Here is a 26,327-nt window from a genome sequence, read left to right on the forward strand (position 1 = left end):
TCAACTGGAGGAAGAAGCACACTGACCAGGACATGCTGTGAAGTCCTGAGCCCAGCCGAGGCGAAGGCCCCTCCAAAGAGCTGGCACCAGCTGTGAGACAGGCCTGGGGGTAGAGTCAGACAGGAGCCTGCCTGCCAGCCTTTCTTAAGGGGTTTAGCCTTCTGTTCCTGCCTCAATTTCCCCTACCAGCTCCCACCATTTCTATCAACATCAATTGTGCTCGCTTCTCTGTGTGGGGTCCAGGGACCAGCAACACCAGAGGCGCCTGGGAGCTTGTTAGGAAAGCTCACTCAGCCCCACTGACTGAATCAGGAGCTGTAGCTAACAAGATCCCAGGGGACCCATCACAGAGTCAAGTTCTGAGATGCACCCAAAAAAACACGTGGCTTAGGCTCTGCCTATTTAAAAACAGAACTCTCTGCTGTTCCCATGTCACCCACCAACTACGAAGCCCCTTCCCTGCCCCGCCGTGCAGAGCACACCTTCTCGAAGCCACATCCCCCCAGTCTCCCCTCCTCAGCTCCCAGCTTCCAACTCACTGCAATCTGGCCTTCCCTGCCAACCACCTAGTCCCGAGTCCCCACATCCAAAGGACCCCTTTCACCTAACCTCCAAAGCACTCTGCGCGGCAATACCCCAGCATCCTCCGCGCGCAGGGGACGGCATCCACTCACAAGAACTCAAACTCCACCTACAGCTTTCTGACCCAACCCCAGGCCGACGTGCTCATGGTTTTCCACATCCACTCTGAACCTCAAACACTCCAAGCGTAGTTCTTGTCCCCACTGGACAGCCAGCAACCTGCACCACCCATCAGGTCTCATCACAGTGCCTGAGGTCACCAGCCCTAAGTCTGCAAAGCAAGCCCTGAAAAATCATCCGAGATGCCTTCCTTTGCTGTGTCCGTCGGCGCCGTGGCTGGCTCTGCCCCTGGAGCAGATGTGAGCCTGGTGAGCCTAGCCTAGACGTGTCCTTCCATGTTCTCGGCCCCCACCCTTGGCCAAGCCACTTTACTGCTCATCAATGGTCTCCTAAGAATGATGTTTGTTTCTATTTGCCCAACAACCCGTTCTTCATTCAGCAAGCTGAATAATCTTGAAAACCTCACATCCTGTCACATCCTGCTTAAAACTGCTCAAAGGGAGAGTTCCCATCGTGGCTCAGCGGAAATGAATCTGACTAGGATCCATGAGGATGCAGGTTCCATCCCTGGCCTCGCTCAGTGGGTTAAGGATCCAGCGGTGCCACGAGCTGTGGTGTAGGTCACAGAGGTGGCTCGGATCTGGTGTTGCTGTGGCTGTGCCATAGGCCAGCAGCTGGAGTTCCGATTCGACAACTAACTACAGTTATCTCTGGACAAGCAACCGTGGAGAGCAACATCGAGAGCAAAAGCACACGGCTGCGCCTCTAGGAGGTTGGTGCTTCCATAAGGGAAGGAAGGAGTCACTGCTTTGGGGGCACTTTCTGTCGTCTTCTCAAGATCTGGGTTGATACGCATGTCCTCTGCCTCCTCCTCAGGCCCCAAGGCACGGTTAGTGGGATGGACTGGCAGGAGCCTCTCCCTAGTCCCATGAAAATAACCCTTGAGGATGTCACGGTCCTGTTCCCACAAAAGAAACCAGACAACTGCAAAGAACAGAAACTGCCTTGAGGACCCTTCCAGTACAAGCCCTATCCTGCTCCCCAGACACTCACACCCCAGCGTCTGAGTGGGTGCCAAAGACCACAGAAAGACAGAGAGGGCTAAAAATAACCAAAACTGAGATTCTTTAAGTCCAGCAATTTTAGGAAGCATGTATATGTTTTTTTCAAAGAAGTAAAATATTTAAAAGTAAATTTGACTAGAAAAATTCCAATTACATACAAAAACTATCCTCTAAAATATACATTTCTCGATCATGCTTGACAAACACTCCAAGATTTACATAATATCATATAGGTTCCTGGAGCTTCCATTGTGGTTCAGCAGTAACAAAACCAACTAGTATCCATGAGGACATGGGTTCGATCCCTTGCTCAGTGGGTTAAGGATCCAGCACTGCTGTAAACCACGTGTAGGTTGCAGATGAGCCTCGGATCCTGCGTTGCTGTGGCTGTGGTGTAGGCCAGCAACTGCAGCTCCTATTCTACCACTAGCCTGGGAACCTCCATATGTCACAGGTGCCGCCCTAACCCCCCCCACAAAAGGTTCCTAACCTCAGATATACAAAGGCCACTAAAAGTTCTGAACCGATTTTGTTTTTGTTTTTTTATTTTTGCTTATTTTGTTTTGGCTGCCCCCATGACATGTGGAAGTCCCCAGGCCAGGGAATCAAACCCAAGTCACGGCAGTGACAACATCAGACCCTTAGCCTGATGAGCCACCAGAGAACTCCTGAAAAGACTTAAATTTTCTGAATTCTTACTTCCCTTATATGAAGACTTTTCTTCTGGTTTTTCTTCTTTTTTGTCTTTTTAGGGCCATACCGGTGGCATATGGAGGTTCCTGGGCTAGGTGGTCAAATCAGAGCTGTAGCGACCTGCCTACACCACAGCCACAGCAATGCCAGATCCCAGCCGCATATGCAATCTGCGTTGCCTGTGTTACCCCACTGAGCATGGCCGGGGATCAAACCCACATCCTCATGGATACTAGTTGGCTCCTTAATCCACTGACCCACAACAGGAACTCCCTGAAGTCTTCTCTCCACACCTCCCAAATCTCTATAGGACCATGCTATCCAACAGGGCTGCTCTTAGCTACGTCCATTTTTTTTTAAAAGAGACATATTTTTAAAATGTGTCCCATCCTGGCTCAGCAGTAATGAACCCAATTAGTATCCATGAGGATACAGGTTCAATCCCCGGCCTCGATCAGTGGATTAAGGATCTGGCCTTGCACTGAGCTGTGGTGCAGGCCAGCAGCTGTAGCTCTGATGACCCCTAGCCTGGGAACTTCCATATACCAAGGGTGTGGTCCTAAAAAGGCAAAAAACCTAATTGTATTAAAGCCAAAAAGGACACAACACTGTAAATCAACTATACTTTAATAAAGTATTTTTAAAAACTAAAAAGGGAGTTCCCACTGTGGCGCAGTGTGTTAAGAATCCGAATGCAGTGGCTCAGGTCGCTGCAGAGGTGCAGATTCGATCCCTGACCAGGTACAGGGGGTTAAAGGATCTGCTGTTGGTGCAGCTGCAGCTTGGATTCAATCCCTGGCCCAGGAACTTCCACAGGCCAAAAGTGCAGCAAAAATAAATAAATAAATAACAAAAATATCAGTCCAGGAGCTCCCCGGTAGTCTAGAGGTTAAGGATCTGATGTCGTCACTGCTGTACCACAGGTTTGATCCCTGGCCCAGGAACTTCTACATGCCATGGGCATGGCCAAAAAATAAATTTTTGAAAAGTATCCAGGAACTCCCACTGTGGCTCAGTGGGTTAAGAATCTGACACTGTGTCCATGAGGATGTGAGGTCAATTCCTGGCCTCAATTAGTGGGTTAAGGATTTGGTGTTGCCACAAGCTATGGTGTAGATCACAGATGCGGCTTGGATTTAGCACTGCTGTGGCTGTGGGGTAGCTGCAGCTCTGATTCGACCCCTAGTCTGGTTACTTCCATATGCCGCGGGGGGGCCATAAAAAAAAAAAGTCCAAAGGTGTATTTATTCTCTAAATAACTACAGATTGCCAAGATGTTCCAATCAGCACAGGAACAACAGAAGATGCGTTCCTAAAAAGCTGCTCCACTGTTAAAACGAATCATTTACCCACTGACTTATAACATCACTCCCAACAATTTTAGCAGCTTTTACTTTTTTTAAGCTAGCATTATCTAAATCTGTGAACAAATGTTGAGACTAGAAAGGCTGCCATTGTAAAGCTCTTCTTTCACAGCTGAAGTGCAGAAAGCTGCTCAGCAACGTAGCATTTTCCTGAATATGTCAAGTTTTAAATTATGGGCAACGTGCGCAGTCAGCTCCTATATTTAAGAACAGGATCGGAGGACACGAAGGTCCCTCACTGATTTGAGCAGCACCTTTTAAATGCCATCCCTTCAGGGCTAGGCACCAAGACGCTTCCCTGCTCCCCGATTCCATCCATGCCCAGGAAAAGCTCCCTGCCCCCTTCATTTCTCATCTCTGTGGGTCAAGGCAGCCACCTCCAAACCCACGCGCCACCAGTGGGGAAGCCATCTCAAGTCCTTCCAATGACCCTTCTACCCATTCTCAAGAAAACCACCACGACGTTAAGGTCCTCATTAAGTGGTGTCACAGGCCACCGTCCCCAGACCTGCCTATGCATCAGGCTCACTTGGGGTGTTCCTTTCAACTCCCAGTCCGGAGCTCAGACGGACTGATGGACATTTTCAAGGGGTCAGACTCAGTCAAGTTTAAGAACTAGCCCTGCCGACATAAACAACCCAACTGGCGTGGCCCCTCCTTCCAACCCTGCTGGTGAGGGCGAGGAAGAGACAGGTCCTCACAACTCTGTAACCACAACTGGAGGTGGCCGCCACGAAGGCAACGACTGAGGTCAATCGACCTGAAGAGCAACAGTGTGACCAGAAAAGGCCTCTTGAGAAGGTGACATTTAAGCTGAGCCCTAGAGGATCAAAGACTCAGGAGTAAAAAACAGCAAAAGGAAGGAGATGGCAGGTGGACAAGGAGGAGGGTCCACAGGTCAGAAAGGCTGAGGCAGAGACAGAAACTTGTGAGGTATCAAAACAATCGGTAAACAGCATTTAAAACAGGCAAGAACAGGGAGTTCCCCGGTGGTCTAGTGGTTAGGAAATAGCACTTTCATAACTGTGGCTGGGGTTCAAGCCCTGGTCTGGGAACTGAGATCCTACATTAAGCTGCTGCAAGATGCAGAAAAAAGAAAAAAAAAAAACACAACACAGATAGAAATAGACATGACCACCCAAGGAGAGCCCAAGGAGAGCCCAAGAAGAGAGGAATCCTGGACTCAAGACACCAGACAACCGAGGGCGTGCAGGGCAGGCAGAGGAGGACCCTGGAAGGAAACCAAAGACAGACAAAACGGCAGAAGGCGAACCAGGAGCCTTTCAAAAAGGTGGTGATCGAGTTTGAGTTCAATGCCGAGAGGCACACTATGCTGAAGACAAAGAAAAATGACCACTTCAGGGAGCTTTCCCACCCTGTAAGCTCACAGCCAAGGAAAATGGAAATAAGAGGGACAGAGGAGTTCCCATCGTGGCGCAGTGGTTAACGAATCCGACTAGGAACCATGAGGTTGCGGGTTCGGTCCCTGCCCTTGCTCAGTGGGTTAACGATCCGGCATTGCCGTGAGCTGTGGTGTAGGTTGCAGACGCGGCTCGGATCCCTCGTTGCTGTGGCTCTGGCGTAGGCCGGTGACTACAGCTCCGATTCAACCCCTAGCGTGGGAACCTCCATATGCCGCGGGAGCGGCCCAAGAAATAGCAACAACAACAACAACAACAAAAGACAAAAAAAAAAAAAAAAAAGAGGGACAGAGACCCTCTAACGGCTCCTCCCTCCTCTGATTCCACGCTGACCAAGAAGCCGCTCCGCTCCTGAACTTCAGCTCTGTGAGACATCCAGAGTCCGGAAGGAACATTTACCTTTTCTACCCAAGTTCTTTCTACTGGTTTCTCCAACATGCGACTGGTTTTCTTTTTTGGCCACACCCACGCCATAGCTGTCACCAATCACAGCAGTGACAACACCGGATCCCCAACCCACTGAGCCACAGGAGAACTCCAACTGAGACTTCTTTTTACAAACCTGATGGTAAAGACATGAGATACGAAATCAGGAACGCAAGGACTGGGCCAAGGAGGAAGCTCCAGGTAACTGCAGTGGGCTGAAAAGTGTCCCCCAAATATTCTTGTCCACCTGGAAATCTATCTGTAAATGTGACTTTATTTGGAAAAAAGATCTTTCCAGGTATAATTAGTTTTAACTCACAATGAGGTTACACTGGATTAGGCCCCCATCAATGACTGGCATCCTTTTAAGCGCAGAGACAGACACATAAAGAAGGCCACTTAAAGACATACCCAGAAACTGGATTGCCAGCAACCACCAGAAGCCAGAAAGAGGCATCAGAGGGAGCTGCCCTGCCAACACCTTTCTTTCAGACTCAGCCTCCAAGAACGGCGAGAGAATAAACTTCTGTCATTGGAAGCCACTCAGTTTGCGGTGGGAGTTAATGGCAAACCCAGGAAACGGAGCGTCCGGAGCGTCTCATTTCAGAGCCAAAGAGAAGAACCCCTGAAAACCCTCCGTGAGATAGGAATAAAGAGCGGGGTTTGCACAGAGAAGCCGTGAGGGATAGAAGGCGGCAGGCGAGGAGGGCAGAGGCGACAGGCAGTGGCGGTGATGGAAGTGGGCACGTCAGCGCCCGCACCTCGCTAAGCCCCACGGTACTCATTCTATTTGCACCGTCTTGTTTCATCCTGGGTGCTACCCTAGGAGACAGGAAAACTGGGAGGAGGTAAATAACTTGTTCACAGCTCCTGAGCTCTGACTCTGCAGAGCCGGGATGCCTGGCACGTGGGAACGGAAAAACCACAGGGAGAAGGAACCCAATTATTTCAAAGGTGACCCTCTGGGAAATACACATAGTGACAGTAACAAAATAGAAAAAGTAGAATTTAAGAATCTACGCAAAGGAGTTCTCTAGTGGCCTAGGGGTTAAGGCTCCAGCATTGCCACTGCTGTGGCAGGGATTCAACCTGTGGCCTGGGACCTTCCAAATGTGGGGGCGGGGCCAAAAAACCTACATACACGGTGTTCTCCAGTCCCTGCACATGGGCACTACAAAAGACGAAGGAAATATAACAGTACTTTGTGGTTACTTACAGAGAGGGGAATTACACATCTCCCCCCACTTTTTTTTTTTTTTTTTTGCTTTTTAGGGCCACATTCGTGGCATATGGAGGTCCCCAGGCTAGGGGTCTAATCAGAGCTGTAGCTGCCGGCCACAGCCACAGCCGATCCGAGTCACGTCTGCAAGCTACACCACAGCTTATGGTAATGCCAGATCCTTAACCACTGAGCAGGGTCAGGGATCGAACCCGCAACCTCATGATTCCTGGTCAGATTCGTTTCCACTACATCACAACAGGAACTCAACCCCTCTTCATTCTTATATTCCTAATTTTCTACAACTAGACATTTTTGTTATTAAAATACAAAAGTTATAAAACTGAAATTATAAAATGGACTTACTGAAAAAGACATCTTCATAAAAAGGACCTACGCCACAGCTCATAGCAATGCTAGATTCTTAACTCACTGAGCGAAGCCAGAGATGGAACCCAAGTCCTCATGGATATAGTTGGGTTCCTTAACCACTGAGTCAATGATGGAAACTCCCAGGGAGTTTAATTTTAAACGGAGAAAATTTAAAATAGTGCCTGAAAAAGAGACCAAGATTGGAGTTCCCTGGTGGCTCAGCAGGTTAAGGACTCAGCACTATACCGCTATGGCTCAGGTTATTTCTGTGGCTCAGTTTGATCCCTGGCCCAGCAACTTTTGCAAGCCACGGGTGTGGGCAAAAAAAAAAAAAAAAAAAAAAGATATAAAGGTTAACTGAGGGACTAAGTCATATAAGACTCGTCAGTCATGTTAGAGGGTGGGATAGAAGGAGCACCTGAGGAAGAAACTAAAGATAAAACTCTTGGTGAGCATGCTTTCAAGTGAAAGACTCTCCCCCTTCAGTAACATAACGAAAGAGGCACACACAGGCAGAGACGTCTCCCCGGATGGAAGACTAAGGGAGCAGAGCTCCTGCTGGCAGGTAGGACAGGGCTCTGGCGGCAAACTGACGTCTGAACGTGGGTTCAGGGTTGAACACGGGTTCCAAGGATTCCTAGCTGTGACTATGGCCAATTCCCTCATCTCCCTGTGGGCTGAGCCATCTGTGAAGGGGGCTATGCACCGTTCCTGGCTCAGAGCTGATGTGAGGTGCAGCAGTAACAATAAAGTTCTCAGCATGGTGCCCAGACTAGGAGGCACCCCACAAACGTTGAGCTAGCACCCTTGCGATCATCAACTTGCAAAATGCAAGTTTAAGGACTGCCGAGGGAACTGTCAGTGGAGGACAGGAGGGCTATGGCCTGGAGAATGCGTTTCAGCAGGGCAATCTTGGAGCACTTCTCCCCACGCTCTTTACACACGTACGCGTCTACGCCACGTGGAAGTGCTCATCAAGGACCCGAGCCCTGAGCCCTCCGCTGCAGTTCCAAGCACCATCCTGTATTAGGGCTTCTCCTCTTGCCCAGATATCTACCTGGTTGGTTCATCCCATGTTTTTACCGCCTTTTTATTTTTTATTTATTTATTTATTTATTTGTCTTTTGCCTTTGTTGTTGTTGTTGTTGTTGTTGTTGCTATTTCTTGGGCCGCTCCCGCAGCTTATGGAGGTTCCCAGGCTAGGGGTTGAATCGGAGCTGTAGCCACCGGCCTACGCCAGAGCCACAGCAACGAGGGATCCGAGCCGCGTCTGCAACCTACACCACAGCTCACGGCAATGCCGGATCGTTAACCCACTGAGCAAGGGCAGGGACCGAACCCGCAACATCATGGTTCCTAGTCGGATTCGTTAACCACTGCGCCACGACGGGAACTCCTTACCGCCTTTTTAAAATGAAATCCCTCCTGCTGTGTAGCACTGGGAACTATGTCCAGTCACTTATTACGGAGCATGACAACGTGAGAAAAAAAAATGTATACATGTATGTGTAACTGGGTCACCATGCTGTACAGTAGGAGAAAAAAAACTGTATTGGGGAAATAACAATTAAAAAAAAAAAATGAAATCCTTGCAATCCTCAGGGCCCTGCCCCGACTACCTTTTTAGCACAGGCTTTCCCACCGACCACGTGACCGATGACAGTCCTCTCACCAGGGGAGGGCTGCTGTCTCCCGTCACTGCCCCACCATCAGCTGCTCCCTGGCACTACTCAGCCTGGAACGAGCGTTTTACTGACACTCCCCCTCCCCTCCACGGGCGCTCCTTGCTCTCAACACCTGACAAGGCTCCAGCTACTCCATCTAAAACAAGGCAGAGCAGGAGTTTTTGCGTGGCACAGCAGGTTAAAGATCCAGCATTGTCACTGCAGCTGTTTGGGTCGCTGTTGTGGCATGGGTTCAACCCCTGGCCGGGGAAATTCCACATGCCTCAGGCACAGCCAAAAAAATTAACGAATTAAATTAAATGAAGGCAGCACAGAGCTGCCCCTCAACCCCATGTGCCTCTCCACCCCTTTCCTTCAGAGCCTCCCCCAAACTCCCTGCCACTCGTCAGCCCTAGGGAATGGTGACCACTGACCCCCCAGTCTCTGTCTCAAACTCAGCCAAATTTGCTCTGACCACTCCCTCTCCCCTCAGAGACTCTTAGACACGGACACCGCTCCAATGTCCTTCCCACTTCCGACCACGCCTTTACAAGCTTTTTCCCTCTGCCCAGCCCTCAACACCCAAGCTATGCCAATGGGTCTTCAACCTTCAGAGACGCTCTGGGTGGTTCTTCTCCCCAGGAAAAGGCACAAGCCCACACTTATAATGCCGCTGTATCTATAAGGACACACCAGGACAGGGTACCTGACCTCAGCGGGGGCCTCTCATGTGGCCCCTCTGGTTTAACCACTGCACTGCTGCTCGAAGGCTTAGTCTCAGGCTGCCTTTACATTCTTTTCTTTGCCCCCCCTCTTTTTTTTGGGCTGCACCCGTGGCATATGAAGGTTCCCAGGCTAGGGGTCAAACTGAAGCTGCAGCTGCTGGCCTACACCACAGCTACAGCAACTCAGGATTTGAGCCACGTCTGCAACCTACACCACAGCTCACGGCAATGCCAGATCCCCAACCTACTGAGCGAGGCCAAGGACCGAACCCGCATCCTCAGGAATACTAGTTAGATTGTTTCCACTGCACCACCGTGAGAACTCCCTGCCTTTACATTCTTAATTACTGAGGATCCCAGAGTCTATCAATGGATATTTGCTATGCTAGAAATTAAAAGAGACTTTAAAAAATATTTCATGAGGCCGTTACAATGCCACCATAAATATTTTTACAAAAAATAACTACAGCAGTTCCTGTCATGGTCAGCAGTAACAAACCTGACTAGTATCCATGAGGACACAGGTTCGATCCCTGGCCTTGCTCAGTGGGTTGGGGCTCCGGCTGTGGTGTAGGTCCCAGACATGGCTCAGATCCCATGTTGCTATGGCTGTGGTGTAGGCCAGCGGCCACAGCTCCAATTCGACCCCTAGCCTGGGAACCTCCATATGCCTTGCATGTGGCCCTGAAAAGACAAAAAAACACAACTACAGAAAAAACCTAGAAGAATTCTGTGGCGCGAAGAGGGCCACTGGTAAGCGTTTCAGCACATCTCTTTAGAGTCTGGCTCAACCGGACAGAGCTGGATTCTCGCAGCTGCTTCCGCACTCAATCTGGTGGAGCATCTTGTTTGGGTTGAAGATGAGGAAAATTCAGCCTCACAAAGACATGCAGTTGGAAAGGGGGAGTATTTTAACAGTATTCTGGAATAAATGTGGACAGCCTTCTTTGACAGAACATCAAACCGTGACAAGTGATAAGTTTCTTAAAGCGTAGTTCTGATGTGGAATCTCAAACTGTATCAATGAGCTTTTCATTAGTTACATCCAACGCCAGGAGCTTTTACTCCACTCTCCAGTGCTGGGTGTGTCATCTACCCATCTGCGAGTTAGCGGCGTCAGGCACAGGCCAGTTCAGGCCAAAAATACTGAACTGAGTTTAAGCAGACCTTCCAAATGCTGACACACTTTCTTACGTAATATTAAAAAAAGACAAAAACATTTCTTTAGCATCACCACCCATCTTGTAAGAAAAATCTTTAAGTACTTGAAAGCTGTCAAGCTCATGGTAGCAAAATCAAGCTTTCCAAAATTCTAATTTTCATTTGAAAGCTCAAATTTTATCACTGCCAACAACACTGTCAGTTATTTTTCTTGTAGTATCTGTTTCACTGCCTTTGTTTTAAGAAAATATCTGCCAAACACCCTTGCCTAAAGAGCCATCATTTTCTGTCAGCTGTTCTTTCAACAATCGCACTACGGCTGCCCGTCCATCAGACAACGGCTCTGACACATGAGGACACATCAGCGCTCCCCGCCTGCTCCCCGTCTTGTGGCGCAGACCAGTAGAAAGACGGGTGCTCCAGGCCGAAGTGTAATAAAATTAATTTGTATTGCTTCATCAAGGATATTAAACTAGATCTTCAGTTTAAACCACAAGTTCATGGAGTGAAGAATCCTATGCCTGCAATAACTGCTTAACTGACTTGGTGCCACGGCCTTGCTTTGTGCCCCAGAGCCAGCAGTGTCACCCGTCACTGCTTCTGCACCATCAGGTGGAACGTCCACACAAAGTCCAGGGACGTGAATGGCATCATGACAGCAGCTCGGACCTGACTGGCCCACAGACCATACTCTTGAGACCCTCGCTGTGACAGTGACACCAGAGACATCAACCACTAAACATGGGTAACTCAGAGTTCCCTTGTGGCACAATGGATTAAGGATCTGTTGCTGTCACTACACGGGATTGGGTCACTGCTTTGACACAGGTTCGATCCCTGGTCCAGGAATTCCCACATGCTGTGGGCACGGCCAAAAAAATGTAAATACTGTTAACTCATCCCCACCACTGCTCCAGAGCGCCACCCTCACCTACACAAAAGTCAGTTTTTCAACACACACTATTTCGCAACTGGTGACGGCACAGTGAATCCAAGTGCCCATCTTTTTTTTTTTCCTTCTTAGGGCCACACCCGCAGCCTGTGGAAGTTTCCAGGCTAGGGGTCGAATAGGAGCTGCAGCTGCCGGCAACAGCCACAGCCAGGGCAGATCCAAGCGGCATCTGTAACCACACCACTGCTTGCAGCAACGCGAAATCCTAAACCCACTGAGCAAGGCCAGGGATCGAACCCGCATCCTCACAGAGATCAGTTCGGGTTCTTCACCCGCTGAGTCACAACAGGAACTCCAAAGCTCAAGGGAGCGTAGAACCAGTGGGCGATCGACATAAAGGCCAGGGAGACAGAGCAAGGGAAGACGGAAGTGAGTGGGAGCAGAGCTTGCCCTCTGAGAGGGCTGTCAGAACAAAGGCCTGAGTGAACTGACAAACCTCCCGGCGAAGAGCTCTGCAAGAGCAAGAAGTGGAAGGTGTAAGGGCCACTTGTGATGGAGCCGGATAATGTGAGAAAAAAGAATGGACACATGTATGTGTGTCTGGGTCACCTCGCTGTACAGGAGAAAACTGACACAACACAGTAAACCAGCTATAGCGGACAAAATAAAGATCATTACAGAAAAAAAGAAAGCGTAAGGGCTGGTGTGTTTGGATGCAGAAAGTGGGAACGCCTCCTGGGGGCCTCAAACCCAGGGTGCAAAGACAAACGCACTGTTTGCTCATTTTAGTTAACACGAAACAGCCAGCGGATGTCCAGGACAGAAACCTGTGCCCAGTTACTCCTTTCTTACCTTCCGTGCGGTCATCGAGGCGTCTCAGTCACCAGCTCCCAGCTCCCCCCGCCCCGCCCCCCGTCTAGACTCCCTTCCTCTCTGCAGCACCCCATCTGGAACCGATGACCTGGGTCCTCTTCCTCTGAGCATCTCTAAGTTCAGGCACCAAGTGATGCTTCTCCTCAAACCCTCTGAAGGCTCCTACAGCCCTTGAGGTCAGAGTGCAAATTTTCTATCAAGGCTCTGACTTTTCAGTGTCCATTTCTCACCACTCCCCAGCCCTTTGGAACTTCTGTCCCTGGATGACCCATGCTCCCATTCACTCGATAAATAATTAATGAGCACCTATCGTGCACCACACTGCTCTCAGTGCTGGAGAGAGTGGGTGACGGAGGCCAACTGGCTGCACGAAGCGCGCACACACACACACACACACACACACACACACACACACACACACACACCCTCCTCAGCCCACAAACTGGCTGCACGAAGCGCACACACACACCCACACACACCCACACCCACCCACACACCCACCCACACACACACACACACACACACACACACACCCTCCTCAGCCCACAACCCTCCTTCCCTTCCACAGGCCACCTGTGTGCCAGGTGGACTCCAACAGGAGGATCCTTCCCGTCTCAACTTTTCTTCTGTCGGCCGCACCCGCAGCACCTGGGCCACTGCAGTGACGACACCGGATCTTTAACCTGCTGTGCCACAAGGGAACGCTGGCTATCAAAACAGCACTTTCCTTAGGAAGCCATCACTGCTCTCCAAAGGCTGGCTGCCCCCTTGACCCCTGCTTTTTCACCTTTGTCGGCAACGTGCCTATCGGACTCCTATTAAACTGCAACATAAGGCCCTAGACCCATTCTGCAATTTACAGACTCAGCAGCTAGCAGAAAAGGTGCTAAATAAGCATTTGTTACACACATTTCCAGTTATAGCATTTTTGAGAATACATGAAAAATATCTCATTTCACTGGTTGGCAAATTGAGGAAAGACCAAAAAAATTTTGTGAAATCCAAAATTACTCAGCATCGGAGTTCCCGTTGTGGCATAGTGGAAACAAATCCAACTAGTAACCACGAGGTTGCAGGCTCGATCCCTGGCCTCTCTTGGGGGTTAACAATCTGGCGTTGCCGTGAGCTATGGAGTAGGCCAGCAGCTGTAGCTCCAATTTGACCCCTATTCTGGGAATCTCCATATGCTGCAGGTGTGGCCTTAAAAAGACAAAAAAAAAAAAATTACTCAGCATCATTAATGGAAGGGAATGAGATTTTTAAAAAATAATTTTATCAGTTTCAAAATGAATTACAAAAAGAAAAATGAATTATAGGATGAAAATTATCCTATAAAGGTAGAAAAAAAAAAAAAAGCTTTCAAACAAAATGAAAACAGGAGTTCTCTTGTGGCGAAGCAAGTTAAGGATCCAGCATTGTCACCGCAGATTTGACCCCTGGTCTGGGAACTTCCACATGTCATGGGCGAAGCCGAAAAAGAAAAAGAAAACAGACTCATAGCTACTCATGAGACACTCACAGAGAACGGGTGGTAGCCAGAAAGGGGAAGGGAGGCAAAACAGGCGAAGGAGGTGAGGAGGTACAACCTTCAGTTACGTAACACACAAGTCACAGGATGTAACACACAGCCCAAGAACTACAGTCAATAATGCTGTCGCGACACTGCAAGGCGAGGCAACAGAGGTTTACCAGACTCCTCATTCCATCCGCACGCCACCGTCAAGCACTAAGCAGCACACCTGAAACTAACATGATGTACATCAGCCATAGTTTAACTTTTTTAAAAAGACTGATTTTCAAAATCAGAAAGTCAGAGATGATGTGGGAGAGTTAAAAAGATATTACAGGAGCTCCTGCTGTGGCACAACAGGATCAGGAGTGTCTTGGGAGTGCTGGGACATGGGTTTGATCCCCAGCCTGGCACAGTGGGTTAAGAATACAGCGTTAGGTTGAGACTGCGGCTTGGATCTGATTCCTGGCCCAGGAACTCCACATGCTGCAGGACAGCCAAAAAAGGAAAAACAAACAAACAAAAAAACAAATTAAAAAAAAAACAAAAAAGAAGACTGCTGTTAAAATCCAGCACTGCTCCATGTGTTTCCACCAATGCTAACTCACCGACCCTCACAACTGGCCTAGGAAGGAGGTGCTGGGAGGCCCGTTCCACTCAGGAGGAAACACACACCGAGAAATCAAAAACCACATCCAGTTACAAGCAGCACGTGAAGCTACCGAACTGGGTTCCAACTCAGCCTCAGTCCTTTAAGAAATGAGTGAATTTCTTTCCCTCCCTGAAATTCAGGAATTATCTTAAAGTTCTTGAGATCACCTGGGGGGAAACCTACTGTAGAAACTTTACTCTCTCTCGTCTAAAGAGAAAGAACCCAGAATTTTTTAAAGCTTTATCAACTACAGCAGTTCCCACTGGGCCACAGTTAAAGATCCAGTCTTGTCTCTGTGGTGGCAAGGGTTTGATTCCCAGCCCAGCACAGTGGGTTAAGGGAGGCACTGTTGCCCCAGCTGCAGCCCTGATTTGATCCCTGGCCCAGGAACTTCCATATGCCATGGGTGTGACCCAAAAAGGGAGGAAAAAAAAAAAAAGCTTTATCAACCACAACTCTAGGGTAGATAGTCAAAAGAATCTGTAATCCTCACAGGAAACATATTTTACAATTGCCACATCACTGAGTCAGGAGACATACAGACATGTAAAAAGACACAATTACCCACAAGTCACTAAGAATATATTCAACCAATGCCCCTTGGTCCTGACAGGATAAAGAATAAGGAGTCTCCCCCCTGCATAAAATAAGGAGCAGCTTATGAAACCATAACCTTTTATCAACAATATAGTCGGAGTTCCTGTCGTGGCACAGTGGTCAACGAATCCAACTAGGAACCCTGAGGTTGCAGGCTCGATCCCTGGCCTTGCCCAGTGGGTTAAGGATCCAGCGTTGCCGTGAGCTGTGCTGTAGGCCGGCAAGTACAGCTCCAATTCAACCCCTAGCCTTGGGAACCTCCATGTGCTGTGGAATGGCCCAAGAAATGGCAAAAAGACCAAAAAAAAAAATATATAGTCAACCGAACAATATCTCCAGAATTATTACTTTAATCTTGACTTGATCTTTTAATCAGTAAGTTTTTAGAAAAAGCTCTTTTCTCAGAACTTTAACTCAAGTCAAATAAAAGAATACTCGCTTAAATCTCCTCTAAAAAGAAAGAAAAGCGGAGTTCCCGTCGTGGCGCAGTGGTTAACGAATCCGACTAGGAACCATGAGATTGCGGGTTCGGTCCCTGCCCTTGCTCAGTGGGTTAACGATCCGGCATTGCCGTGAGCTGTGGTGTAGGTTGCAGACGCGGCTCGGATCTCGCGTTGCTGTGGCTCTGGCGTAGGCCGGTGGCTACAGCTCCGATTCAACCCCTAGCCTGGGAACCTCCATATGCCGCGGGATCGGCCCAAAAAATAGCAACAACAACAACAACAACAAAAGACAAAAATAAAAAAAAAAATTAAAAGAAAGAAAAGCAACACTGCTCTATAAAATGGGAAGCTTTTCTATCTTTGGAAGTCGGCAATAATTTCCACTGATTACTGTGCCACCTAATGGCAGGTGCTGCCACAGGAACAAGCGCACTGAGAGGTTTTAAAAGCTTTTAGCACTCCAGTAACCCACTGACCAATTCACCAATCTATACAGACTGCCTGTACTTCTTAAAGGAGAGTTCTAGAACAAATCTCACAGCTCTAGAAAGAAGTGGCACGCCATTCTTTTTCCAGAACAGTCAATACAATGCTGCATTATTCAACACATGGCCACACTATCCACACATACTTGGGCTATTTCCTTTTTCCAGTAAAGTTACACATTTCTCTGACCTTAGTTTCAAGTTAAACTTGTTTTCATTTTATTTTTTATTTTTTTGCTTTTTAGGGCTGCATCTGTGGCATATGGAGGTTCCCAGGATAGGGGTCGACTCGGAGCTGCAGCCGCTGGCCTACACCACAGCCACAGCCAACACAGGAGCCCAGGCACATCTACAATGTACTCCACAGCTCATGGGAACGCCGGGTCCTTAAGGCACTGAGCAAGGTCAGGGACTCAAACCCACATCCTCATGGATACCAGTTGGACTAATTTCCGCTGCACTGCAACTGGAACCCCTAAACTTGTTTTTTTTTTTTTTTTGTCTTTTGTCTTTGTTGTTGTTGTTGCTATTTCTTGGGCCGCTCCCACGGCATATGGAGGTTCCCAGGCTAGGGGTTGAATCGGAGCTGTAGCCACCGGCCTACGCCAGAGCCACAGCAACGCGGGATCCGAGCCGCGTCTGCAACCTACACCTGCAACGCCGGATCGTTAACCCATTGAGCAAGGGCAGGGACCGAACCCGCAATCTCATGGTTCCTAGTCGGATTCGTTAACCACTGCGCCACGACGGGAACTCCACCCTAAACTTGTTTTTAACTCCTCGTTCTATGTTTGCTAAACCATTTAACTGGACTGCCTGCCTCACAAATTCTCTAACCACTCTTACCTACAGAGGCAAACCTGAAATCAAAATTTATACCACTGTTAAAAAGTTCTAAAACTTTCTGTTCAATGTTTTACTAGATTTACACTCAATAGGGGTTTCAAAAAAATATGGGATGCCATATGGTCAGGCCCAGATAATAAAACTGAGACTATCTATTACCAATCCGCTAATGCTAAAAGCTAAAGTCTGTAGTCAGTAAGAACTTAATCCAATTTAGAGACCAACATGAGCCAAATCTTTTGGGCACAGAAAAAAACAATCCAATGAAGACAAACTACAATGCCAATACTGCACGTCTAAGACAAAATCAGAAAAAAAAAATAATATAAAATCAGTGTTATTCATTCGAGCATTTGCTAAAAAGGCAACTGAAGGTAAATGTCTACGGCTACCTTAGGACCCTTCTCAAAGCTATTTACAGAAAAACAACTTTTCGAGTCAAACTTAGGAACAACAAAAGATTTTTAGCAAAACACAAGGTAAGAGAACAAAACCTGAGAAATAAATTAACTCCTTATAAAATGTGTGCACTTCTCATGCGGTCTTTACAAGACCTAGGTGATTCAAGCTCTGAAATCAGTTATTAAGCATGAAAAAGACTGGACAGCCTTTTGAAGAAAGTCTTTCAAATCTTTTCCAAGATTAAAATGAAATCTGAGGAAATTTATTTCAACTCCCTCCAAAACAGAACTCAAGATAGCAAACAAAGAGAAAATTTTATTAAGGTGTCATTAAAGGGCATTCTGCTTGGTGCCTGCCTGATGATATAAATACAGCTCTGTTGTAAACTCAGACACCATACAAGAGGAATAATTTTTGTCTGGTGGGTGTGTTCATTTAACAAAGTGCCAATGCTGAGTCAAAAGTGCACAGCTGAACAAATTTCCTCTATAAGCATCCTCTCCAACCATTTCAGCAGAGGAGAGGTAGCCCTGACGCTGGCCCCTGAGGAGGGAGAACCGAGAGTGAGCCCGGGCACAAGCATGAAACCTAAATTTGCTTTCCGAAGCTCTCACCTTCTAAGAAAAACCCGTAGCACTTCCAATGCCTGTGAAACCAGCAGCAGATAATGGAGGGAGTCTTGGAGGAGAGCGCCTTTGAGTCCAGACGCTCGGCAGCGGGAAGTCTTCCCTAGAGGATCGCCCCATTTCTGGACCGCTCTAACTGTCAGAAAGTTACATCAAGCCAAAAGCTGCCACCCGGTTCTGCCGTCTGGAGGTTCTCAGACCCCTTTCCATGTTGGGGGCACCAGTCCTGTCCCCAGCCACACACCCAGTGTTAGTGGAAGCAAAAAAGGAACTGCCCGTTCACTTTCTTTTTGCAATATGTACCTTCCGGAAGAATCCAGAACAGGCCCTATCTATCTTAAGAGAATGCAAACTAAAACCTTTCTTTGAAATAAAGAACCCCTCCACCTCAAAAAAAGACTACAGATTCAAATTAGAAAACAAAGAACTCGGGTAGAAATCTCACCCGTGACAATGGTCTTCAGACCTCCAGTATCTGGGGTTGATGGGAACTTCTCACAAAACTAATACTTCCTTCCATTTTCTCGTCATCAAGAAAAAATAATCTACACGTTTTCTTAGCTAATAATCTCAAAAGCAACTGCTCAATCATTACCTGTTACTTGAGATCACCGTTACCCGACAGCGAAATAAAGACACAGACAGGCCTCTAACAGTCCCCAAACCAAAACCAAGTCAGATGCGGCATCTGTGCATAAACTGAGGAATGTACTCTTTTAACTCTAAGCGCCCACCAACTTCCCTTCCCCAAATAAAACCCCCCACGTCGCTGTTTTCCTTCAGCCACCGTGTCTCACAACCCCGCAGAAGAGCATCTGGGCACGTAAAGCCACCACCACTGCCACGAGCTAACCAAGTAATTTAGAGGACATCAAAAACGCTTCGGCACCATCGGAGTCAAACGCCAACCGCCCGGGAAAAATAAAGCATTTCCAAAGGCCAGCAGCCCCGCCTGCCCCGGGTGCGATCTTCAGCGCCCCCCGCACCCCACCCGGGCCGGAGGGGACCCCAAGCCTCGAGCTACCGCCCCCCGCCCCCGGCCCCGGAAAGCGCACCGGAGCCCCGCGGCGGCGGGCGGCGGCTGACAAAGGCCGGCGGCGGGCGCGCCATCTTGGGGGCCCGCCTCGGAGCCATTCATTCCGTGCGGGGCGCGGGGACCCCGGCCGCCACCCGCAGGCCGCGCACCGCGGCGACGGCGGGCGGCCTCCGCTCGGGCCTGGTCGCCACCGCGGGCGCTTTGTCCGCCTCGCGCCGCCCTCAGCGCCGCTTCCTCCTTCCCGGCCGCGGCGACGCCGGCCTCCCTCCTTCCCGGCCGCGGCGACGCCGGCCTCCCTCCCGAGTCGCCCAGAAGCCGCTCCTCCAGCCCCATGTCCTCCCGCGACCAAGGACGGCCGCCCACCGCCCGTCGCAGACGCAGGGCCGCCGCCGCCTTTGTTCCCCGGCCCGCACGGCGGCCCCGACACCCCCGGGCCCTCCGACCCCCGCCCGGGCCCCCAGGCCTGAATCCAGGCCCCCAGGCACGGAACCCGGCCCGCGCCCGCGGGGTCGCCGCCACCCCCGCCCCACGGACCCCACCCGGGCGCGGTAGGAAGACTCGGCGCGGCCGCCGGGTGGGGGCGGGGAGGGTGGGAGCCGGCAGGGTGGGGGCGGGGCGGGCGGGCGACCGGGGGGCGGCGGGGAGGGGTCGGACGCGGGGGCGGGGGTCTGGGCCGCGGTCGGGGTCCGGGGTCTGGGCCGGGGCCGCCGCGCTCACCTCGACGCCGCGTCCCGCCTGCCGCACCCGCACCCCGCCGCCTCAGCCGCCTCGGCCGCCGCTCCGGGAGGTGGTCGCGCTCGGGCCGCTCCGCGGGCGCTGCGGGCAGGTGCGCCGGCGAGGCTCGGTCCGGTCGGTCCCGCGGCGGCTGCTCCACTCCCACTCCCGCGCCCGCGCCCGCTCCCGCCGCCGCCTCCGTCCGCCCCTCAGACGCCTCCAGCCATCGGGATGGGCGCGGCGGCCCCTGCCCGCAGCCTCGGGAAACCCCACGGCCGCGTCACCGCGCACGTCGCGCGCGCACGCACGGCTCGGCCGAGGCCCCTGCGCGCGCACGCCCGCGCGCTTCGCCCCGGCGTCGACCCCGCGCGCGTGCGCGAACCGCTTAAAGGGGCCGCGCCAGGCCGTCGTGGACCCCACACCACCACCACCACGGCCACCTCCCGGAGCCTCGAGGCCTGGCCCGTCCCAGGGGCCGGCTGCGGGGTTCCGCGCTGGCGTGGGCGTGCCCGCTACGGACCCGCTTGGTTCCCAGGCAGAGGTGGGTGTAGGCCGCAGGGCAGGAGCCTGCCACCCTACCCCGTGCCCTGCATCTGCACTCTCCACCCCGCACACACCCACCAACGACCCCCGGGCATGCATACCCCCAGCCCAGGCTGACCCACACCCGCGCTGGACCAGGTCGGCCTCTGGGACGCCCCGCTTCTGCCGGCGCAGAGTGGACACCCTGCAGCCCAGGGACAGGGCCCATCCTCCCAGGTGCCGGTGGGGCTCATGTGATCTGGGCACCTGCAAGCAGTGTGGCTTCAACCAGAAGTTTCCAGCGTTCTTAGAAACCTGAATGTCCATTCGTGGCGCCCACAAACTCCCACCTTTCCGCCTGACTTCTGGCTCTCAAATTCCAAGTTTCCCACCCCATTAACGGACGACTTCACTGCAAGAGCCTGCAGCCCCCAACCCTCATGACTCCCTTCCGACCACCTCAGCTCCCAGTTCTGCCCTTTCCAGACCAAATCCAGGATCACTCCTCTTCCAAGCCTGTGCGACTGCGCTAAAAGGAGGCGGGGACACCCCTAGCAATGCGGTGGTGCCCTTAAACTGGCCACAACCTCAAAGGGCCCTGTCTCCCTCTTCCTCCCTAGCCTGTTTCCAGGCTGCAGCTGATGGATGTGTGTGTGTGTGTGTGCGTGCGCGCGCGGGCCTGTCTGCTTGTCTGTCTAGGGCAGCCCTCCACTCCAGCATGGAGCCCATAACTTCCCACCCACTCAAGAGCTCTCCTCCCTATCCCTCCCCCTCCCCTGGTCCTTCCTACCAGCAAAGAAACATGTCCCCGCGTCCTTGGAGCCCTTCCTCAATTCCTGGCACAGGAAGCTCCAGGCTTGTTTCAGACCTTCCTGCCCCAGCCCTGAAGTCAACCATTTCTCCAAGGAATCCTGTTTCCTTTCAGTGGGGAATGGTGGTTAGAAGCCAAAATCTAGGGTCTGGGTGTGCTTGCTGCTACTGGAGTGTCGTTGCTTCTAGTGCCAGTGAGCAGGCAGAGAAGGAGCACATGCATGGACAGGCATACATGTATATGTACATAGACCTACTATGTTCACTGCCACCCCACCTGGGCGCTGACCTCAGAGAGAGGTCCACCTTGCTCACCTGAGTGAGGACTGAATGTCAGCCTTACCATTTTTCTGATTAAAACCATTGACAACTCTCGTGGCCCCAGGTCCCTGTGCTCTGTCCTCCTCACTGTCATTCGTCTGGCTTCTCTCTGTCCTTAAACACACAGTCACCACGTTTCACACTCTGGCCTTTGGTCTTTGCTGCTCCATCTGCCCGGGAGGGTCTCCCTCGTAACCTCCAGTCGCCTCCACAGGGCATCTCCCCAACCTGCCCTTGCCCCGAAGAGCTGCTCTGGCTCCTGTGACCCCATGGGGTTCACACACAGGTTGTTGGCACCTTGCCCAGCTCCCCTGCTGAAGACTGGGTTTGACTCCCTTGCCTGCTGCTCCACCCACCAAGGAGGGCATAGGCTGCACAGTGGGTCCTCAGGGAATGTTCTTGGAGTGGGTCGAAGGGGTGTGGGTACGACTCTGTGTTCTAGAGCGTGGACCGTTTGTGGGAAGCGGGGAGTGGTCACTGTCCAGGACAAGGGCTGGGGTAGGGACGGAAGCACTGCCCAGTGCTCAAGAGGATGCAAAGTCTGAAGGATGGGTGTCCTGGGCATGGGCAGTTGGGTCCCAGAAACAGTGGTCCCAATGTTCCAGGGTCAGAGGGTCAGAGACATTCCTCAGAATCCAGCAGGTCTTTGGCCATGCCCGCCTAAGCCCAGAACTTGAGAAAGTAGAGATGAAGGGGGGAGGGAAAGTGAGGAGAAAGGGGGGAGGAGGGAGAAGAGGGAAGAGGAGGAGAGACGTGAAGGTGGAGGGGCAGGCCCAGCAGCAGAGCAGAGGAGGGCCCTGGGCAAGCGGTCTCTACGGGGCAGCTCTGTGGCTGTGGGGGTGGCAGGAGACCTGAGGGGCCCTCAGGACCCTTCTGCCATCCTGGGTCCCTGCATGCCCATCTGAGAGCTGGCCTGACTTGGCAGCAGGAGGCCTGGCAGCATAGGCCCAGGGCTCCCCATGCCTCAGGCTACCACTGGCCTGGCCAGGCCCATTCCCTGTTCCAGCACGGCTGCAGGGCAAGGCCAAGCACGAGGACCCCAGGCCGGAGCCTGCCCAGCTCTCTGAGACCTTGGGGTGCAGCCTTGTGGCCCCTAGCTAATCTGCAGGGCGTGGCAGGGCCTTGCCCTGTGGCCAAGGCCTGGAATCCTGTTTATGTGTTTATGGACTGGGTGTGAGGGGCAAAGTTGAGGGGAAGCCAGGAAGGAACAGGGGACCCTGGGCCTTTATTCCCGGTTCCCTAGCAGCCTGAGGCCTCATCCGCATCTGGCCCCCAGGTGCCAGGGTCCCCAGGTGGCAGAGCCCTAGACACCTGCCCCGGGCCTTGGTCAGCTCTCAGGAGCCCATGACAGCTTCTGGTTTCTGGCCGGCTGGGGCCCCATGACCTCAAGGGTCTGGAGGAGGCTCTGGGGCCCCGGCTCTCCCTGCCCCACCCTCCAGGCCTCTGGCTGTTCTTGGCCCCTACCTGTGACCCAGCCCGCTCCTCAGTGGGGTGTCAGTCAGGGCGCTTTCAGGCAGAGCTCGTGCCCGGCCAGGAGCCCAGGCTTCTCCTGACCCCCGCAGAGCACCCTGGCTCTCTAGACAAATGGCTCTGAGACCAGCCTGCGGTCCATTCAGCCTACTCAGCAAGGGCCCGGCCAGCTGGGCCTGAGGGGACAGTGCCTGGCTCGGTGCCCAGCCCTCACTAAAAACCTGGGGAGCAGAATGCATAATTCAGATGCCCCTGGCCCATCTGCTCTGCAGCAGGAACAGCTCTGACGGGAAAGTAGGTCTCTTAAATCTGAATTATTCAAACAATCTGTGCACAAGACCAGGACCCCCTCCCGGGGGCCACGCTCCAAGCCTGGCTTTTAGGGTCTCAGAGCTGCAAGGGGCGGTGCCCACAGCATCTGTCTTGTCCCACTGAGCAGCGTCTACTTCTCCACCCAGGGCCATCCTAACCTCGCTTCCAGTAAGTGCGCCTCCAGGCCCTGGAGGACGAGGGCAAGGACAAGGAAGGGGGCTGGGCGGAAGGTAGGTGATCAGAGCCCGAGTTCCCATGGGCCTCCAGAGGCAGGCTTGGCCGGTAGAACGGGCCACACAGCCAGGAGGCTCCCGGTCCTTCTCTCAGCACAACTCACTGGATGGCGCACCCACCCATGGCTCCCTGGCAGGGGCAGGCCTGTTGGGGGCACGGGAGAGCAGGGGCACAGTTCGATGGGGGGTGCCCAGGGAGGTGACAGTCAAGCAGACCCCAGGGCAGGCAGCCTCGGAGCCCAGGAAGGGGCCAGGCCGAGGTGGGCGTGGCCGGGGTGGTCAGGGCCCCAGAGCCCAGGACTGGTATGGCAGGCAGAGGGCACTGTATCCGCCTTGGGAAGGGGGATGGCCTGGGCCCCCTGGCCGCCAGCCGACCTAGAAGGACCTCTGCACACCTTCCCCTGGGCAGTGGAAGAAGCAGCCCCTCTCTCTCCAAGGGCATGACATGTCCCTTGTCCCCAAGCCCCCCACCATGCTGACCTTCAAGCCTGTACCCACCTTTGGTCCTGAACCAGTCATCTCTCATGGGGGACACCAAAACGTGGGGGGGCCATGGGGCATCGGGAGTGCCATGTGGGGTTGGAGGAGGGGCTGCCCCGGGGTGGGCGGCTTGTTCCCCCCCCAGATTTGGGGCTGACACCCTAGGGAGGTCCAAGCAGCCTCCGGGCCACTCCCAGAGGGGGCGTCCTAGGTGGGCTGGAACCCAGGACCACGTGGCCTCAGTGGGGGCCTGACAGGGGGGCACTCTGCTCTGGGGGTCCCTGAGGAGCAGCAGCCCCTCTGCTGCAGAACCCAGACTGCGGGGTTGGAAAGCCCGCCTCCAGCAAACCTCCACGGGGGCTTTTCAGTGTCCTGCCTGGACACACACCACCTACCACACGCCACACACCCCCCATACCACACCCCCCACATACCCCCCCCACAACACCCCCCACATACCACACACGCCACATACCACACATGCCACATACCCCCCCCCACACAACACACATCAAAACCCACATACACACACCCCACATACACCACATACCATACCACACACACCCCACACTGCACACCACATGCCATACACCACACACACACACACACACACACACACACACACGTTGGAGCAGCCAGTACTCAGGGTAGCAGCTTAACCAGCTCATCTGTAAGGGGGTGATGACAGGCTCAGGGAATGAGCAGACCCTGGGCCTCAGGCTCAGCCGGATGCAGCCAGGCCGCTGGGGCTCCTGCTGGGCCAGCCTCCTGCCCCCAGCTTCGAAGCCACGTGCACCCGAGACCCCAGCACAGTTCTGAGAGGCCTGGCTCGGCTTTCCCGCGGCCCTGGAGGCAGGCTCTGGGGGCCCACGGGCCCTGCTGGCACGACCGAGCAGAGGAAGGGCTGTCACCTGGCCGTCAGCAGGGGAGGCTGCGGGACAGGGAAAAGGCAGGGGGGCGGCCCCCAGGCCGAGCTGCCGCCGGTCCAAGGCCCTCAGGGCCAGGTTCTGGCTCCCCCGCCGAGGCTGGGCAGACCCGGCCGCGGGTCAGCTCCGCCTGAAACCGGATGCTGGGGGCAGAGCCGGCACGCAGGGCGGAGGGCGGCAGGTCTGCTCCGCCCGCCCCCGCAGCGGCTCCAGGGCCTCCCAGGCGGGCACCGAGGGCGCCCCGAGGGGCAGCCAGCGCGGCCGCCCGCCCAGCCCCCAGCCCCATTTCCTCTCCCGGGCTGGGCGGCGCCCTTGGCAGGGAGGCCACAATTGTTCGGCGCCGGCGCTTCCCCCAGCTGCCTGCACAAGGCCAGGCCGCCGCCGCCCGCCCAGCCCGGAGCGCAGCCGCCAGAAACGCCCTCGCACATCCCGGGCCGGGCCGGAGCGCCGAGACCAGGACCGAGGGCGGGAGGCAGAGACCCCGCGCCAGCGCAGCGGGGAGGGGGCCCGGGGGGGCGGGGGCGGGGCCGCGGGGGGGGCGGGCCCTGGGGCCTCCCCATCCCTTCTGCCCCCACCCACTTCTCCCCAGCCCGGCCTCAGGTGCCACCTAGAGGCCTGGGCACAGACTCAGGGAGGAGTCCCTGGGGCCAGGAAGCTGGAACCCAACCCTCGCTGGCCCAGCGTACCCGGGCAGCAGGCTGGCTTGACAGAGGGTTCCGCCTGCACCTGCAGCGGCAGAGTAGGGGAGGCCCGGGCCGCTGGAGACAGGGACAGGGGCAGGGGCTGGGGGCTGGGGCGGGTGGCTACAGGAACCAGTGGGAGGGGAGGGCGCTTCTGGCAGGCCGCTGGACCCAGCCCCACCTCCCACTGCTTAGGGGAGGGTGCTCCTGCTGTTCTGGGGATGCCTCTCCCCGCAGGTGGAGCCCTGGGACTCGGCTCCGCCAGCACCTGCCAGGTAAAGAGCTTGCACCTGTGACCTCAGCGGCGGGGAGGGAGCCGGGCGACCGCGCAGGGGCTGCCTGTGGCGCACTGCCCTGTCCAGACAGCAGGGGCCGCCCGGGAGGCCCCAGAGCCTGACCGGGTGCTCAGGCCAGGAAGCTGGCCTGGGGTCACCTGATACGAAGTCGCCTCCCAGGGCCATTTCCTGCAGGCAGGCAGCCACTGAGCAGACGGGAAGGGATGTGGGTCCACAAGGCCGCCAGGCCCAGAGCTGCCCTCCCGCTTCAGGACCACTGCCAGGCCACATTACATGCCATACCGTGTTGTGAACCGCCGCAGGACACCTGCCCCCCCTTGCCACCCAGGTGTTGACACGGGGGCATAGCCCAGCCCCCGGAGTGCTCAGCAGGAAGGGCTCTTTCCCCTGGGTCTGCATCCTGGTCATTGTCCTGATGACCCCGAGGTCCCTTTTAGGGACCTACCTGGA

At 53.6% G+C, this 26,327-nt stretch overlaps 1 protein-coding gene across 2 annotated transcripts in view; it reads right to left on the reverse strand.

Moving 5' to 3' along the window:
* The window catches only part of GNB1 (G protein subunit beta 1), an 84,376-nt gene extending 64,385 nt beyond the window's left edge, over nt 1-19,991 (reverse strand). Inside the window, exon 1 of one of the 2 annotated variants that reach the window (XM_047791112.1) lies at nt 19,831-19,991. The gene's annotated coding sequence lies outside the window, so the exon portion shown is untranslated. The remainder of the gene's footprint in view (nt 1-19,830) is intronic. The other variant, XM_047791111.1, reaches the window with a different exon arrangement.
* Nucleotides 19,992-26,327: the final 6,336 nt, after the last annotated feature.

This window comes from Phacochoerus africanus, chromosome 8, assembly GCF_016906955.1.
Source record: "Phacochoerus africanus isolate WHEZ1 chromosome 8, ROS_Pafr_v1, whole genome shotgun sequence".
NCBI lineage: Eukaryota > Metazoa > Chordata > Mammalia > Artiodactyla > Suidae > Phacochoerus > Phacochoerus africanus.